General features: G+C 35.4%; 1 protein-coding gene, 7 non-coding genes and 2 pseudogenes across 9 annotated transcripts in view; all 10 read right to left on the reverse strand.

Annotated features, from left to right (window-relative positions):
- The window catches only part of LOC145529390 (uncharacterized), an 89,526-nt gene extending 79,398 nt beyond the window's left edge, over nt 1-10,128 (reverse strand). The window contains exons 1-5 of one of the 2 annotated variants that reach the window (XR_014071181.1): nt 8,961-10,128; nt 8,092-8,238; nt 6,540-6,603; nt 4,585-4,626; nt 1,701-1,759 (exon numbers count right to left, since the gene is read on the reverse strand). The gene's annotated coding sequence lies outside the window, so the exon portion shown is untranslated. Of the gene's footprint in view, nt 1-1,700; nt 1,760-4,584; nt 4,627-6,539; nt 6,604-8,091 lie in introns of both variants that reach the window. The other variant, XR_014071158.1, reaches the window with a different exon arrangement.
- Nucleotides 16-92, reverse strand: LOC145530714 (small nucleolar RNA SNORD113/SNORD114 family; annotated as a pseudogene).
- LOC145530687 (small nucleolar RNA SNORD113/SNORD114 family) lies at nt 1,278-1,352 on the reverse strand. Its single transcript, XR_014071997.1, has one exon. It is a non-coding gene; the product is annotated as a small nucleolar RNA SNORD113/SNORD114 family (small nucleolar RNA).
- LOC145530707 (small nucleolar RNA SNORD113/SNORD114 family) lies at nt 2,369-2,443 on the reverse strand. The gene has a single exon (XR_014072015.1). It is a non-coding gene; the product is annotated as a small nucleolar RNA SNORD113/SNORD114 family (small nucleolar RNA).
- On the reverse strand, nt 6,085-6,157 carry LOC145530697 (small nucleolar RNA SNORD113/SNORD114 family). The gene has a single exon (XR_014072006.1). It is a non-coding gene; the product is annotated as a small nucleolar RNA SNORD113/SNORD114 family (small nucleolar RNA).
- Nucleotides 8,282-8,355, reverse strand: LOC145530701 (small nucleolar RNA SNORD113/SNORD114 family). The gene has a single exon (XR_014072009.1). It is a non-coding gene; the product is annotated as a small nucleolar RNA SNORD113/SNORD114 family (small nucleolar RNA).
- Nucleotides 10,129-11,140: 1,012 nt separating the features above from the next.
- LOC145530699 (small nucleolar RNA SNORD113/SNORD114 family) lies at nt 11,141-11,215 on the reverse strand. Its single transcript, XR_014072007.1, has one exon. It is a non-coding gene; the product is annotated as a small nucleolar RNA SNORD113/SNORD114 family (small nucleolar RNA).
- Nucleotides 11,216-13,743: 2,528 nt separating this feature from the next.
- On the reverse strand, nt 13,744-13,818 carry LOC145530715 (small nucleolar RNA SNORD113/SNORD114 family). Its single transcript, XR_014072021.1, has one exon. It is a non-coding gene; the product is annotated as a small nucleolar RNA SNORD113/SNORD114 family (small nucleolar RNA).
- A 1,570-nt stretch (nt 13,819-15,388) lies between these two features.
- On the reverse strand, nt 15,389-15,466 carry LOC145530718 (small nucleolar RNA SNORD113/SNORD114 family; annotated as a pseudogene).
- Nucleotides 15,467-17,498: 2,032 nt separating this feature from the next.
- On the reverse strand, nt 17,499-17,573 carry LOC145530712 (small nucleolar RNA SNORD113/SNORD114 family). The gene has a single exon (XR_014072019.1). It is a non-coding gene; the product is annotated as a small nucleolar RNA SNORD113/SNORD114 family (small nucleolar RNA).
- Nucleotides 17,574-18,389: the final 816 nt, after the last annotated feature.

Consider the following 18,389-nt stretch of genomic DNA (forward strand, 5'->3'; position numbering starts at 1 on the left):
TAATTATGTTTTGTGTTGGACCTCAAAGTTCCAGACACACATATTGTTAACCATCTACAATTCATGTGGCATCAACTGTCTTCATTGCTTCATGTTGACTCTCTTTTTCTTCATTCATTTCTACATTTGTACAAAATCAATCATTAATTCATTAGTAATAACAAAATGAACACAAAAGTCACACCATCCAAGAATAAGATCCCTGAATAACTCCAATATCTATCTATAGAATTACTTCACACATGAACTGATGATCTTTCATTAACTAAGTCAATGGGGCACAATACTAACTAAAAAATATGTTTCACAGCATATTTATCATTGGCCATAACTACTTTATTTAATATTTCAAATAATTCAAGGAATACATTTAAACAAATGACCCAATCTAAGGTGACAAACTTGACCACCACTCAACTTTTTCTCCTTCTAATCCAGAAGCAATAGGACAATCTTGCTCATAGCAAAAGCTGAAATCAGCTGTAGCATCATTTCTGCATAGTACCAAGCAGACTCAGGTGATAAAAATTTGAGATATTCTGTCCATTGAGGCCTACTTTCCACAATTCATATACATAGTCATTTAGGTATTTATTAATTTATGGTAATATTAATTGTGTTTCCCTTAACAACACAAACATCAAACTTGCAACAGACTCAGATCAATAACGGGCTGCTGCTGCTGCTGCTGCTAAGTTGCTTCAGTCATGTCTGACTCTGTGAGACCCCATAGACAGCAGCCCACCAGGCTCCCCCATCCCTGAGATTCTCCAGGCAAGAATACTAGAGTGGGTTGCCATTTCCTTCTCCAGTGCATGAAAAGGAAAAGTGAAAGTAAAGTTGCTCAGTCGTGTCCGACTCTTAGCGACCCCATGGACTGTAGCCTACCAGGCTCCTCCGTCCATGGGATTTTCCAGGCAAGAGTATTGGAGTGGGGTGCCACTGCCTTCTCCGAATAACGGGCTACTACTTATCAATGTCTATATCATCCTTACTCAAAAATGCATAATACAGTTGATCCATCAGTTATTCATTTTAATTCATATTAATGTCATTTCTCTTTACTACACATTTAAGTAAAGAACAATACTTAACCCATCTTTAGTATTCATTCATTTTTATTCATGTATATACTTCTTGATTCTATCAGTAATATTGTTATAATAATTTTTTTAAAAACTTCTTGAACCACGAAGAATAAAACAAGGTCCCTATATATTCCTGACATCTGTCTATAGGGACACTCCTAACTAAGGAAATGAACTAGATTCCTTTCGCTGGACCTCAGAGTTTCAGACACACAGTATTCATTGTATACGACTCATCTGCCATCAGTCATCATCACTGGTCCAACCTTCAGACCCTTTTTCTTTATTCTGATCTACCTTTGTTTACTGATCACTTTTTAATTCGTTAATAATAATAAAATAAGTATCTATGAATCAAAAAACTGAAGGACAAATTCTTCAATCTGACTAACTTGTGCCTATAGAATCTTTCAGCTCATGGAATATATTTATTTCAGTAATCATCTTCATTGCAGCAAATATTGACTAATCAACTTTATTCTCATCTGTATAAGTTCATTAATTAACTCATTATTACTAATGCTTATTATATTTCAAACTTTTCATAATACAGTGAATACAGAGAGAGAAAAAAGCTCTCAAAGACACAAATTTGCTTACTGCATTACTCACCTCAGTCTTTAGAGCACATGACCATGGGAGATGCTGAAATCTGCTAATAGGCATCCATTCTGAGGAGTAAAAAGCAGAGGAGGTGATAGAAAACAATTGAGACTTTCTGTATATTGGTTCTTATTTTCTTCATTTCATTTACTCAGTCACAAAGGTATTTACATTTTCCATGGTTTACATATCTATGAGCATAAATATAAATATAATGATATGATCATTAAACAAAGAGCTAACACCTTTGGCCCATATATTTCTTTATGTGCATCAGTTTCTCTAATTTAGATTCTTTTTATGTTTCTTTTTTAAAAATTTATTTATCTATTTTCTTTACTTTACAATATTGTATTAGTTTTGCCATAGATTGGCATGAGTCTGTCATGGGTGTATATGTGTTCCCCTTCCAGAACCCCGCTCCCACCTCCCTCCCCATCCCACCCCTCTGGGTCATCCCAGATTAATAGTATTTCTGGCCCCACAAAATATATTATGGTTGACAAGGCTTCATTCTTGTTTTTAGTTATATTTTGTTTATTGGTTCTATCATTGATCAATTTATATTAATAATACAGAAATTCATGGATCCAAAATCAGAATAATAATATTGTTATTTACTTCTAACATTGATCCATAGAATAATTTGCAACAGAGGAGATAGATTTTGTTTTGTGTTGAAACTATGACTTCCAGTCACAAAGTACTTACCATATATAATTCACATGCCATCAGACATCATCTTTGATCCAGGTTTGGACCTCTTTTTCTTCCTCCCATCTACTTCTGTTTAGTGATTAGTTCATTAATTTAGTAATCATAATTAAATAAATATCTGAGGTCACAAAAGCTCAGGGACAAGAGCCTTCAGTAGCTTCCTCATTTTTCTTTAAAATCACTGCTTAATTGAGTATACTTCTTTCATTAATCAGCCTCATTATTCTAAAGATAGATTAATCAACCCAGTGTTTCATACATTTCCAGTTTAATCACTGGGCCATGGTTAGTATTTTTCTATCCTGAATATATTTTTAAATATTTCACAGAATAACCTAAACAAACCACATAAAGTAAAATGAGAACACTCTTATGTTGGTTTCCACGTTCAGGCAAATTTAGAGACCGTTGACCAAGGCATATGCTTAAATCAGCTGGAATGTGTCCATTCCGAAACACAGAAAGCAGGATAGATGGTAACATGATTGAGATGCTTTCTCTATTAATCTTTGGATCTACATTTCATTATTCAGTGATTATGCTATATATTACCAGGGTTAATATATAACTCTTTCCTAAGAAAACAAACCACACTGAACATTCTACTAACACAGAATAAATACTGGCCATTATTTATATTATCTATACCATCTACCTAGAGGAAACGTCCTCGAACCATTTATTTTTTAACTAACTTACTGTTTAGTTATTAATGTTATCTCTAGCCTTACATGCTCAGTTGCTCAGTTGTGTCCAATTCTTTGCGACCCCATGAACATTAGCCCACCAGGCTTCTCTGTCCATGGAATTTTCCAGGCAAGAATACTGGAGTGGGTTGCCATTTCCTGAGTGGGTTGCCATTTCCTACTCCAGGGATCAAACTCACATCTCTTGTGTCTCCTGCATTGGTAGGCAGATTCTGTTTCACTACACCACCCAGCCAGGCCCTCTAGCCTTACATTTATAATAAAGCAGTTGTTACAAAATACATATCTATGAGTCAAAAAACTGGAAAACAAAACCTTCAAGTACCTCTAACATCTTTCCATAGAATCATTCAGTTTTTTTAGAATTTACATTTTGCTAATTATCTACACTGTTGCAAATATTGATAAATCAATGTAATGGTTCATGTCAATTCCAAATGTATTAGGAGACCATGGTTGGCCTTTTTAAACTATATTGCTATTTTTTAATATTATAGTTAACATCCTAAACAAATCACCAAAAGAAAGAAGACAATAACTTTGACTTTTACCTAGAGCTCCTGACCAGGAAAGATCCTTAAATTAGCTTGGCACACCCACTTTGAGTAGGAAGCAGAGAAAATGAAAAGAACTGAGATATCATGTTCATTAATCCATGCATTTCACTTTCATTACATCAGTAGTTTAGGTATTTATTTATTAGGGTTAATATTTACTGATGTTTCCCTCAAGAAAGTGAATATCAAGCTTGACGCTGAGCCAGAGTAGAAGAGCAATTATTACTTGTACTTTCTACAGCATCATTAACCAAACACATAACATAAAACCATGTCTTTCTGAACTGAACCAGTTTTTTTAACATTTACTTACAGACTCTCCTACTTCCTGAGACATTACCACAGTTGGACAAAGCTTCACACTATTTATTTGTATACAGTTGACCCTTGAACAACACAAGTTTAAATTGTCTGGGTCCATTTATACACAAATTTTTTTCAATAAATACAGTACTTATGTTTTCCTATTAGGGATCTTGAAATTGACTAAGTGTGGGGAAACTTTGTGTTTGATTAGAGATCACAATATGTGATATGAAAAGAATCAGGGTTTGATTCTATCTAAACTGTTTCAGATCCCTGTCCTTGAGTGAGTCATTTATCAGTTCCTTCGATTTTCAAGCACAGATAGCCTTATGTGACAAAACTATGTCTTTATAGAGGGAGGCTTAAATCAGCTGTGACTCAAAATTGAGAATACATTGTACATTAATTAATCGAGTAATTAACTGTGAAAATAAATAAAATGGTCTTCCTTTTTTCTCCTTAATTGACCACAGATGTACTGAATTGGCCTACATAAGACCTCCATTCATTTAATTTGTACTTGTAGCCATTTATCCCTTCCAATAATAGAGTTAACACCCATGACAAACCACCAAACCAGAAGCAATTACTTTGACTGTTACTTACATAAGTTTCTACAGTCCTTAATTGAATCACTGAGCATCCATTCTGTAGAGTACAAAGCAAATATTAAAATAGATAAGACAGGCAGGTAGACAAATAAGGTAACCTAGATTCGGATTTTTTTAGTTGAATTCAAGTCAACAAGTGATGAGGAATAAACGCTAGTACTTATTGTTTATTAAAACTCTGAATGACATAATGATTGATTGATTGAACCAAGTATTAAATTTAATGAATATAATGAACACCTCTGAAATCAACATCAGACAAAAGAATAAGAACTAAGACTATTATACGTGTCTGTTTGCATGTCCTCTATCCAGTCAGGGAAGAGCTACGGTTGTTTCGTCTCTACGTCGTGTCGCAACCCCATGGACTGTAGCCCACCAGGCTCATCTGTCCATGGAATTCTCCAGACAAGAATACTGGAGTGGGTTGCCATTTTCTTTTCCAGGGGATCTTCCTGATGCAGGGATTGAACCCAGGTCTCCTGCATTGCAGGCAGATTCTTTACAGTCTAACTAACCAGGGAAGCCCCTGAGCTATAACATCTTTCCAAATGAAACTTGCATGGAAAGAATTCAGGTAATCTCAATCTTAGATTCAAGCACATTCTCAGCAATTGTCCATGCTTCTTCCACCTTCATATATGTATGTATGTATATAACGACACACAGAGCCATTTTATCTTACATTTTTTAAAGAAACTACACCAACAACCAAAAGAGAAATACTCTCTAAATATATTGACCATTCCAAAACTTAAGAGCCTAGCTCCAGTTCCTTTATCTAGATAGCAATTGTTTGAAATGGATTAATCACTCTCCTTGTTTCATAACAAACGGTCCTCATTGGACCATGCATTACTTTGAAGTAACTGATTAAAATATTAACTTATTAGTTGATACATTTATAATAGTAACATTAATATTTGTAACACAAAAGAATCAGGACAGTATTAATGCCTGTCCATACGCTCATCAGGCACAGGGAAAAGATTAGATAATCTTTTTTAATTAAAAAGTAGCAAAGATCATTGGATTAATCATAATTGGTCATGTGACATTCTTAACATAGATCCATGTATAAAATCTTCTCTTAATTAGGTAGTTATTTAATCAATAATTAAATAAAAGCTTTGCCCTTCTCTTAATAAAACAAAAACCAATAAACCAGCCCAGAAAAATAGCATGAGCTCTTACATCCACTTGTGGAAATGTTCTTTACCCAAAATGGTAAGCTTTAGTCAATTTATTTTACTGGAACCCAGTGCTTCAGAAATGTATTAATAATGATTTTTATATTACATATATTATATTACACTCTATCATATTTGAACCAGGAATAAACCATTTTGTCCTTATTCATTTATATTTCCTTGATTTATTCATGCATTGATTTACTGAAAATACAATACTAAGAAGCCCAACTCTTGAATATTTTTAAATCCTTGAGCAAGCTCATTTCCTATAGAGATAACAAAGAGGAATGAATCTTTTTACAATGGACCTCAGAGTTACAGGGTTTAATCAAAGTCCTTGACTTCAGACACCCCAGGGTACTCATCATTGATCCAGGCTCATCATTGATCCAGGCTGATCTTTACTTCATTTATACCTTTATTTATTGATCCATTCACTGATCCACCAACAGAAATAACATCAATGCCCGTGAATAGAAAAAAAGCCAAGAACAAGATCCTTAGATATGACCAAATCTATAGGCTCTTTTCCCATAAACTAGATCTTTCTCAACAGATGAGACCTCTTTCCTAGTGGCCCTCACTGAGGCATGTGTGGATCAGTGAACACCTCTGCTTCACATGCATCCTATTCCAGCTCTCTTGCACCTTCCTAATCTAAATAAACTCGATAAACTGTAATGAAAAATTTACTCCAAAATCTTATGACAAGATCTTTTGACTATTACTATTATATTTGAGTCATTAGGATCCTTACCCACAAAGGTAACAGCCAAGATCTTCCTCAGAGAAGACTGATTGAGGCAGCCATTGTCTTCTTTCTGTGGGGTCAAATGCCAATGTTCAAAAGAAGGAACAGTCCAGATGTAGACTGATTTAAAGGATATTAGCTGTGTGATACTAGGTTAATCATAAAGTCGACTCAAGTCTCATTTTCATCTTTGACCCAAGAAGAGCACTCGTTTTTATTACTTGGTTTAACTAATACTTTCATATACTACAATGAGCACAGTTGAGTTCATCACTCAAAAAGAAAAACTATTACTACTGCTCATACCTGTCTATAGACCTCTACCCACATAAGTAAAGCCTAGATAATCCTTTTAATGGACTCAATTTGCAGAGAAATGGGTGAATTTAGAATTTATCATTCATGGCATATTCTCACCAAAGTCTGTGCTTGACCCTGCTGCTGCTGCTGCTGCTGCTAAGTCGCTTCAGTCGTGTCCGACTCTGTGCGACCTCATAGACGGCAGCCCACCAGGCACCCCCGTCCCTGGGATTCTCCAGGCAAGAACACTGGAGTGGGTTGCCATTTCCTTCTCCAATGCACGAAAGGGAAAAGTGAAAGTGAAGTTGCTCAGTCGTGTCCAACTCTTAGCGACCCCATGGACTGCAGCCTACCAGGATCCTCTGTCCATGGGATTTTGACCCTGCTCACACATTAATTCAATTGTTCATTGTTGTATTTATTCAGGTATGGAATTATTCATGGAATATGTGATCATATGTTCAAATATACAAACACACAAAGAAAATGACAGAAATCTAGAATAGAAACAACCCAAAATAGAAATGATCTTCATGTACCTGTCTATATGTTCATATCTAAACTAGGAGGAGAGAATTAGTGGTAGACATAAAGATGAGTCATCATTCTGCTTTCTTACTGAGCCACGTTTCCCTTCTTTTAAACTATTGACTGTGATTAGGACTTCATTTATTTATATGTAAGAACACATCAATATCTAGGAACTAACTAACACTAGGTAAGAAATTTGAATAATATTTATTATCTCCATATGTCTATTTCAATACCCACAGAGATTTAAAAACTAGGTGGTCTTGTTGTTTTTAATAAAACTCAGTGAAAAGAGTTGGATTAACAATAACCATTTTCATAAGGCATATTCTGAAGATGAGCTATGTTCATTCTTTTTTCAATTAAATAATTACTTAATCAGCATTTATTTACGTAATTTTTCCCTTCTCTAAATAAAAACAAAAAGCTAGCAAACCACCTACATCAAGCAATACTACTGAATCTTATATACATCTGTATACATACGCCTTTGAAAAAAGAGCAACAGCCTTTATGAATATATTTCACTAAAATTCAGTACTGTGTGCTGTGCTGTGCTTAGTCACTCAGTTGTGTCTGACTCTCTGTGACCCCATGGACTGCAGCCCAACAGGCACCCCCGTCCCTGGGATTCTCCAGGCAAGAATACTGGAGTGGGTTGCCATGTCCTTCTCCATTCAGTGCTATAGTAATGTATAATAAGAATCCATGTTTCTTATATACTCACATAACTGGTCCATGCCCAGCTTTCTTTACATTTACCCTCTTTACATTTCTTCATTTACTCATACGTTGATTTACTTGTAATAATCACTCTATCTCCAGAAGACGTCTGTGATCCAGGTATCTGAATGTTCTGAACTTCTGCTGTATACTCATTTCCATAAAGGGAAAAAAAAGAAGGCCACTAGTAAATGATTGACCTCAGAGTTAGATATCACTTTAATCAAAATGTTTGATTCAGACACCCTCCAATCTCATCACTGGTCCAGGCTTAGTCCTCTTTTTCTTTGTTAATTTATACCTCCATTATCCCATGAGTCACAAACTCCGAGAACAGGATCCTTGATGTAACTCTGATCGTGGCTTCTAGGCTGATTTCTGACAGAGTTTGCAGACTAGATATAAGCGTAACCTTGCTTCATATCAGGACCATCACAAAAAATGAGCCATAACTGGGCCATACACATTCAACTCAATCAATTTTAAACATGATGTAATGATCATTCAAAAACCACAATGGTACCCTACATTCAGAACACTCACAATAAGTTGTCCTTCCTAAGAGTTTCCTCAAAACAATTAATAGGCTAGGTCTCTAATAGTTTTGAAATACTAAACCAACTGTGGTGCAGAAATAATATGGAATAGATACAGTTTTGAAAATTTTATGCCTTCCATCTCTTTTTAAGATGAATCTCAGAGGTACTGAAATGTGTTAATTCTACTCCTTGGCTCATAACACATCTCACTACTGGCCATCCTTGGTGTTCTTAGATTTGGTTTTATGCATACAGCCTTTTATTCTATTGACCTACTTCAGTGACCACACATGAATGAACTACACAAACCAAGAAAAGAAACTTTGTCACTTACATTGCTCCTTACTCACAGAAGTAATAGCCAAGATCCTCATCACTGGACAATAACTGAATTCAATGTGGAGTGTTCATTCAGAAAGAAAATGCAGATTTTTTAAAGAAGGAAAAGTGTAAATTTGGACTTTTAAAATAGAAGTTAGTTCTATATTACTAGATTAATCAGAAACATTGGTTTCTGTCACATTTTCATCAGTCAATCCAACAGAGGTATCCTTTCCATCTACTGACTTACTTTTTAGTGTGAAGTAAACTGGTGAAGACTTTTTAAATGTTTTTATGAAGACCTTTTAATCCATCACCCAATATATGAACTGTATTATTAAAATCTGTCTACATATCCCTACCAAAGCAAAAAGACCAGATAATTTTTTAATGGGGGAAATTTTGATGAATTTAAATTCTTGTTCTAAAAAACAATCTGACTATACTATACACTTTAACTCATTAATTATTAATTTATTAATTTACTAAATAGCTCTAATAAATGGACAGAGGAGCCTGGTGGGCTGTAGACCATGGTGTCACAAAGAGTTGGACACAACTGAGTGACCAAACAACACGAAATAGCTCTAATGATAATTCAACTGCCTAGACCTTTTTTAAAAAATAAAATACATACAGATAGAGTCATCTGCTACTCAACACTAAATGTTATTACATTCAAGTTTCTTCACTGATGACATTTTCTTCAACAATGGAAATATTCTCTATTAGCACTGCCCATTATGCATGCTACTATATATAAAAGAGATAGCTAACAAACACATACTATATAGCATAGGGAATTCCGCTCAGTATTATTTAATAACCTGTACAGGAAAATTATGTTAAAAAATGAAATATGTACATGTATAACTGATTTACGTTGCTATACACTTGAAACTAACACAGCATTGTAAATCAACTATCAGTGAAAGTGAAAGTCACTTTAGTCGTTTCCGACTCTTTGAGACGCCATGGACTATACAGTCCATGGAATTCTCCAGGCCAGAATACTGGCGTGGGTAGCCTTTCCCTTCTCCAGGGATCTTCCCAACCCAGGGATCAAACCCAGGTCTCCCACATTGCAGGCGGATTCTTTACCAGCTGAACCACAGGGAAGCCCAAGAATACTCGAGTGGGTAGCCCTTCCCTTTTCCAGGGGATCTTCCCAACCCAGGAGTCAAACCGGGATCTCCTGCATTGCAGGCAGATTCTTTATCAACTGAGCTATCAGGGAAGCCCTCATAAATCAACTATACTCCAATTTTAAAAAATGGCAGGCACTGGCCACATAGTGTTACTAAGAAACTAAATTTTTGTTTTTGACTATTTGAATTTAAAAGTTAATAGCAAGATGTGTTTAGAGAGTAGAGTGTATATTATCCTTCCCTGAAGAAGGAGGGGCTTGGATCTTTTTATTTAAGTAGACTTCCAGGCAGTAAAACAAGATTAATCAGACCCCTTCACATATTACATATGTTCCTCACTGGTCCACAGTTTTTACTCTTTTACTGACTTGTAATAATGGCACCAATATTGGTGAAGCCTAAAGACACTTAACAAACATACTGAGAGACACTAATCTATCCATCTGCTTACCACAAAAATCACCAACATGCATTTACTTGATTAAAAATAAATATCAGTGAACACAAGGGGATTCATAATTTTACATTCACAAATCTCATGCTGAAACATTTTCCATGTTTCAATAACTATCTAATCATTTGTATCTTATTTTTCACTATTGATTGTATTAAACTACTATTTATCAAAATATTTTATACTGTATTTATCATGATTTGTTATATTATTATTGATCATATTTATTATATTAAGTATTATTATTATAAATTATATGAATATTTTTAAAATACGACATATGACCAGAAACTCACCACCATGAACAACACTGACATTCACATACATCTCTCTATACTTCCTCAAAGGAGGAGCACCCTTAGTCTATCTTACTGAACTCAACTTTTCAGAGATGTATTAACAACAATTCTTGGTTCATAAGCTCCTTTCATAGCTGGATAAGGGGTAGCTCTCCTCTTTATTTCTACTTCATTTATTCATGCATCGATTTGCTTATAATAATACCATCCATATTCATGAACAACAAAAGGTCAAGAACACAATTCTTGAATATTTCTGACTTCCTTCGTAAGCACATTTCCCAAAGACACAATGGACCTCAGAGTTACAAACTGGGTTTAATCAAAATAGTATTCAGATGCCCCACGCATACTCATCATCGATCCAGACTTGGTATTCTGTGCCTTTGTTTGATATGTTGTTCTTGACATATTCATTGATTCACTGATAATAATACAATGTTCATGAATTAGGAAAATAAAACCAAGATGCTTGAAGATATGAATATGTCTGTGAAAGTTCACTTCCCACAGAGCTAGAGAAATAGCTCCTTGTACAATGCAGCCCAGCATTGAAAATACGAATTAATCCATTTCCTTGTATCATATCAGTTCCATATTAGCCATTGGTCCATGCTTAGACTTCTTGCATCCATATTTTTTTAGGACAATGAACTTTCATTTTCTACCATGACTAAGAAAAAGGCAAAATTTTCCATTTTCATATATATATTCCCCTCCTTGATGGGTTCATAGTATATAACAATATCAATACAGTGTTTATATCCCCTGTGGTATGAAAATTAAAATTGAAAAAAATTTTAAATTTGTGTTAGAAAAATTAAGTAGAACACTAAGACTCTTGAGAGTCCCTTGGACAGCAAGGAGATCAAACCAGTCCATCCTAAAGGAAATCAGTCCAGAATATTCATTGGAAGGACTGATGCTGAAGCTGAAACTCCAACACTTTGGCTGCCTGATACGAAGAGCTGACTCATTGGAAAAGACCCTGATGCTGGGAAAGAATGAAGGCAGGAGGAGAAGGGTACAACAAAGGATGAGATGGTTGGATGGCATCACCAACTCAATGGACATGAGTTTGAGCAAGCTGGGGAGATGGTGATGGACAGGGAAGGCTGGTGTGCCGCAGTCCATGGGATCGCAAAGACTCGGACACAACTGAAGGACTGAACTGAACCTTTTCAGAAAATGAGTGAAATGCTTTTCATCCTTTTGTCCTAATAAATTCAGTCATGCTGAAATGGATTAATCATAACTCAAATTCCTAATATATTTTAATCATTGACCAATGCATGTCCACCTTAGAATTGTTCATGTATGTAGCCATTTACTCCTTCAAAATATCTCAGTGGATACCCATGACCAAGCCCCCAAACAGAACATGAATTTTATTACTTACATTGATCTCTTCTCTCTTTATCTAAGAGGTAAAAGTCAAGATCTTCGCCATGAGTGAATAATCAAATCTGGCAGAATGTTTATTCTGAGCAGTTAAAAGCAAATTTTAAAAAGAAACAATCTACAATTATCCACTTTAAATGATCAGTAATTAGGTAACCATAATCGTTGCTGCTGCTGCTGCTGCTAAGTCGCTTCAGTCGTGTCCGACTCTGTGCGACCCCATAGACGGTAGCCCACCAGGCTCCCCCGTCCCTAGGATTCTCCAGGCAAGAACACTGGAGTGGGTTGCCATTTCCTTCTCCAATGCATAATCCTTGATTAGCATCCTATTTTCAACATTTGGAAAGAGCTCTACTTTATATATGTTAACTTGTGCAATCTTTTATTTTATAAAATATGATGGATACCACTGAATCTAGCAGTAAACACCAGAAAAATAACTATTAACTATTAAGAATATGTCTCTCTACATATTACCCATGAAGTGCTAAGATCATCTTTTTCACTGAACTTTAATTGTGTGGAACTGGATCCATGGGAGAGGCAACTAACTCGTGGTACAATCTCACCAATGGTCCAAGCTTGATCCTACTTAATAAATTTATTAATTCACTCACTAATTCCTTTATTTAATTACTCATGGAATTATAAGACCATCCCTTTATTTTTCTAAAAGAATTCCAAAAAGTTTAGATAACCATCAAAACAGAACTGAAACACTATTATTTACAAAAGTCTGTGTGCACCGTTGGAAAAGCCTAGAATGTTTTCTCTTCCCGAGGACAACAGTTGTGTAAAACATGATGAATTAGGATCTTTCAATCCAATTGCATGCCTTCCATTGATGAACTGTTGGCTGATTTTTGAAAAAGTGACTGAGATACAGATGTATACATTTGATTACTTATAATTATACTTCAATATCTGTGACCCATGCACACTGGATAAGGACCTTAAATAATATTTACATTTGTCCTCATGTCATTAGCCAAAACAATAGCAAACTGGTTCTTTTAACATTTGTTTGTATGCAACATAAAGTTGCATACAAAGGCTGAATTAAACACAACTGTGGTTGAATAAAACAGTCTCATCATTGTTCCATGCTCTCCCTCCCAATTACCCAGTTTATTCAATCAACTATTTATGTAAATGTATTTCTCTTTCCTTAGTAAAATGATTGATTGGCAACATGCCTCCACACAAAACAAAAACATTCAGTTTTGTGTGCAAATGGCCATCTGCTCCTTACCAAAATGACAAGAGCCTTGACTATTAAGAATCTAAAAAATTCTTTTCAGAATTACCGATGTTTCATTACATACCTTACAAAGTTGGACGCATATATCTCTTATTCCTTGATCACTGATGTATTTTTAATTCATAGGCTCAATTTCTTTTAATAAAGCTATTCACACCCTAAACCAAAAAGCCTAAGAAGAAGGTGGTGTAGGTTCATTTCCCACAAAGAGAATAATGAGATGCCTCTCTGTTATGGACCTCAGAGTTGCAGATGGGCTTAATCACAGTTCTTGTTCAAGAAACCCCATGAGATTCATCACTGATCCCTGCTAGGAAATTTCTTTTCATTTATTGATTAATTTTCTGAGACACACACACACACGAAACACAATCACAAAATTCCAAAAATCAGATTCTTAAACTTTAGACTCTCACCCTACAGAGCTAATAAAACAACATTTCTTCTGTAATGGAACTCAAAGCTACACATGTGGATGGGTCAAAAATTCCTGCTTTGTATCAAACCCACGTTCCACATTCCTTCCTATGTGGCCCTCTCTGATTTAATTCATTTGTATGTCAAAGATGGTTCCATGAAAACATAATGAAACTACCATCAGCAATCATCTCTAGACCACCCGCAAAGTTATCAGCCCCTCTACCCACATGCAGATGGTGAAAGCAACCGTGGTAGAAAAGAGAAGATAATACTAAATTAAATCACTGCTATCTTCTTCTAAAGTGACCTCAGTTGTGCTGATTTAGCTTAAACACAATTTGGGGTTTGTGACACATCCCCATCACTGGTCCATACTGGACGTATTTTATGTATTTCACATATGCAGTACATAATTATTACTTTGGAATTCTTCAGCTAACACTCATGAATAGACTATTCAAACAAAGAATGTGAACCAAGGGACTTACTTATATTAGACTTTATGCTGCTTGCTCACGATAAAAATTCTTTATTAAGTGATTAAATCAGCTGTCCTGTGTTCACTCTGGGGAGGAAAAAAGCTGATTTAGAATAGATTTTGATTTTTTTTTTTTTAATGATTGTTAGTCAGGCAGAACTAGATAACAGTAAACTTTGGCTCAAATGCAATTTTTTACTAATCCAGTATTGAATTTTTAGTTATGAATAATATAATAAACATTATTAAGTCCACCACCAAGCCCCAGATTAAGATCTGTAGGTAATGGAGAGGGAAGCCTGGCGTGCCGCAGTCCATGGGGTCGCAAAGTGACAGACACGATTGAGCGACTGAACTGAATGATTACAAAGATCCATCTGTTAAGTATACAGTTAGCAAAGTAAAGTCACTCAGTCTCATCTGACTCTTTTCAATCAATCCACTGTAGCCTGCCAGGCTCCTCTGTCCATGAGATTCTCCAGGCAAGAATACTGGAGTGGGTAGCCATTCCTTTCTCTAGGGGATCTTCCTGACCCAAGGATTGAACCTAGGTCTCCCGCATTGCAAGCGGATTCTTCACCATCTGAGACACCAGGGAAGTCTCTAAGTTATGGTTCCTTTATAGATTATTGACTGAGGCAAACACCTTTTCTTTTCGTACTTAAAAAAAAAAAACAAACAGACAGCATTGTACCAAAACTCAAAACATTGCCTCTTGATCACAGATACCATATAAAAGAGGATTACAAATTAAACCTGTTCATTTTACTTCAAGATTGTATTAATATTAATACTTATTTTATTCCATTCTACTAATTATTCCAGGAGCAGGTCTCCTCCTATCCCATCTGCTGATTCACTTGCAACAATACAATCCATATCCATGAACCACAAAAGCCCAAGAAAAACCTCACTGCCTTTTCCTAACTTCTCCTACTACTTAATTTCTACAAAGAATATTGATTGATTTTCTATGCAGAATGGTCCTCCGAGTTACACAGAAGGCTTACTCAATGTTATTGATTCATTCACTTTCACCAATAGCCATCACTGATCCAGGCATAACTTTCTGTTTCTTAATCCACTTATCCCTTCCTGAACTGATTCATTCATTCACAGATTCACGAATAATAATTATACAATCAATCACCTGCACTGACGCAAAACTAAGAACAAAGGCTTAAACACAACCAAGATCTGTTCATGGCCCTGTTAATGTAGCGTGAATAGACTCAATCACTCTCCACAATAAGGCTCTGTTTTTACACACAGGGGTTAATCAGCACACTTACTTCATATCAGTCCCTTCCTTGAGATCAGTGCCCACCTACTCCTTTTTCACTTGATTTGTCATTATATTAAAGCTGGTGATCAACAGCCACAGCCCTATGATCTTAGCCCACAACTGACAAAAAAGATATCTGCCATCTTCCAAAGTACTCCAGCCTCAAAGAGTTAACAACTGAAACTTAATCAATGAAGAAATGGATTTAGCAAATGTGGCCAGAATATTAAGTAGGAAGTTAATATAATACTGCTCTGAAAATACCTGAAATCCCTTGCATCCCTTTAGTAATGAATGATCCCTAGTGGGTCTGAGTTGAATTAATCATAAATGTTAATTTATGACACATTCCAAGCATGGGCTCATAATTGGTGTTCCTTAATTTCACATGCTATTTGACTATTTATTTTATTGAAATAATTCAGTGGGATCCCATTAATAATCCCCATCGGAGCTTAGAACACCAACACTGATATTTCCTTATTTCAGTCTTTAAGCTCCTTAGTCCCAGAAGTAATAGCCAAGGTCTTCACCATTAAAGCTGATTAAGTCAGCTATGTGGTGTTCATTTTATGAAGGGAAAAAAAAAGTCTATTATTAAAAACTCTAAAAATAGAGTTAGCTTTTTTAAAATTGGTATTTGTAGGGAGGGCTGGATTAATCATAAACTGTACTTTATATCATATTCTCATCATTTTCCAAAGAAGGGTACTCTTTCATTTACTTAAGTTTGGCTGTTAAATAATATGAATACCACTGAATTCACTGCTCAACAAACTGCAATTAAAGACATCTTACTTTACCTGCTTCTTACACAGAAAGAGCCAAGATCACCTTATTGGACTTACTTCTATGGAACTGGATGTATTTCTTTCATGAGATAATCTCACCTATCCTCCACTATATGGATTTAGGGATTCATTCACTTACTGGTTGATTGTGTTATTCAGGGAATAATATTATCATACCTTTACTTTTCTAAAGAGAACTCAAAATGGTTAGACACCAACCCAGAAACAGGTCACTGGACCACGGGAAGGCTCAACCATGCCTTTCAAAAAGCAGACGAGCTTAGAATTTTCCTAGAATATCTAACTCAGAAAACAAGACACATCAGTATTCTGATACCAAAACATGGGTTCTGAATTGGTATGTGGTTTGCTGACTTTTTTGAAAGAAGATTGAGATATGAAATTATAACCTCTTTCTCTTACACAGATATATCAGTATCTGTGATCTTATCCACTAGACAAGAACAGTGAACAAAATTTTTGTCTATCTATATAGCCATTGCCATTGAGGAGAACAGACTTGTTTATTTTTATTGTTTTAATAAAAATCAATGAAAAAAAAGATTGGGTTAATTAGAAGTGTTGTCTTACAAAACATTCTCATCACTGGTTTCAGTCCCTTAATTAAATGTGGTTATTTAAACAAGAATTTATACAAATTAATGCATTTTCATTTCCTTAATATCACAACCACCCAGCAATGCAGAACCAACACAGAACAAAAACTGTTATATACAGATAACCATATATATACACTCCTTTCCAGAAGAGTAAGACCCTTTACTGTTAATGTACACTAAACAGTCTCAGTTAGATTTTAATAATAATCCATGTTTTATTATATTCCTAAATAATAGGTACGTTATTTTTTTAAATTTATTGATACAATTTTTTATTTCTGGGTCAACATTATAATGAAAATACAATCCATCCCCAAGAACCACAAAAGTACAAACACAAGGTGCCAAGCACTCTTGTCACACAGAGGGAATAATTTAGCCACGTGTCTTGATAATGGACCTCAGAATCACTTATGGGTTTAATCAAAACTCCTGCTTCAGATACCCCATGGAACTCATCATCGATCCAGACACGTTTTTCTTTCTGTATTTACTTATTAACTGAACCATGAACAACAACACAATCATAAAATTTTTATAATGGACCTCAGAGAACATGCATGATCAGTGAACATCCATAATTCATACAAAATTCATATTCAACATTGATCATTTTGGGTGCTTCTTTTATTTAATTGCCCATGTTCTAAAGAGGGTTCAATGAAAAGTGGTAAAGTCACCAGCTTTAATCACTTCTCAGACCCAGAGTCTTCCATGGGCTTGTGGAGTGGCACGCAGTTATTCGCCAGTGCTATACCAGCACGGTTTGTGGGGGACATACAAACTAATATGGCACCTGCGTGTGCTCAATCACTAAGCAGGTTGCCATTTCCTCCTCCAGGGGATCTTACAGACCCAGAGATCAAACCCACCTCTCATGCCCCTCCTGAATTGGCAGGTGGATTCACCACTGAGCCACCTGGGAAGCCCCAAAATGTAATATAAAATAGTTCTAAAAATGAACAAAATGACTACTCTCTTTTTTTAATTGCCACAGTTGTGCTGAATTAGACTAAACATGATTTTTGATTCATACCATATTCCCATCACTGGTCCATATTTGAGATTTCTATTTCCTGTATACACATGTTGACGCTTTTGAAATACCACTAAATATTTGTGAACAAATCATCCAATCCAAAGATAGGAAATTCAAGTCTTACTTACTTATTTTTCTCTATGTTCTTAACCCACAAAGCTTCTTAGAAAATGAATGTGTGCTGTCCTCTGTTCATTCTGTGGAGGAAACAGGAGAATTAAACTAGAATTTAAATGTATTTTAGTT

This window comes from Giraffa tippelskirchi, chromosome 12, assembly GCF_054371585.1.
Source record: "Giraffa tippelskirchi isolate mGirTip1 chromosome 12, T2T-mGirTip1v1.2.pri, whole genome shotgun sequence".
NCBI lineage: Eukaryota > Metazoa > Chordata > Mammalia > Artiodactyla > Giraffidae > Giraffa > Giraffa tippelskirchi.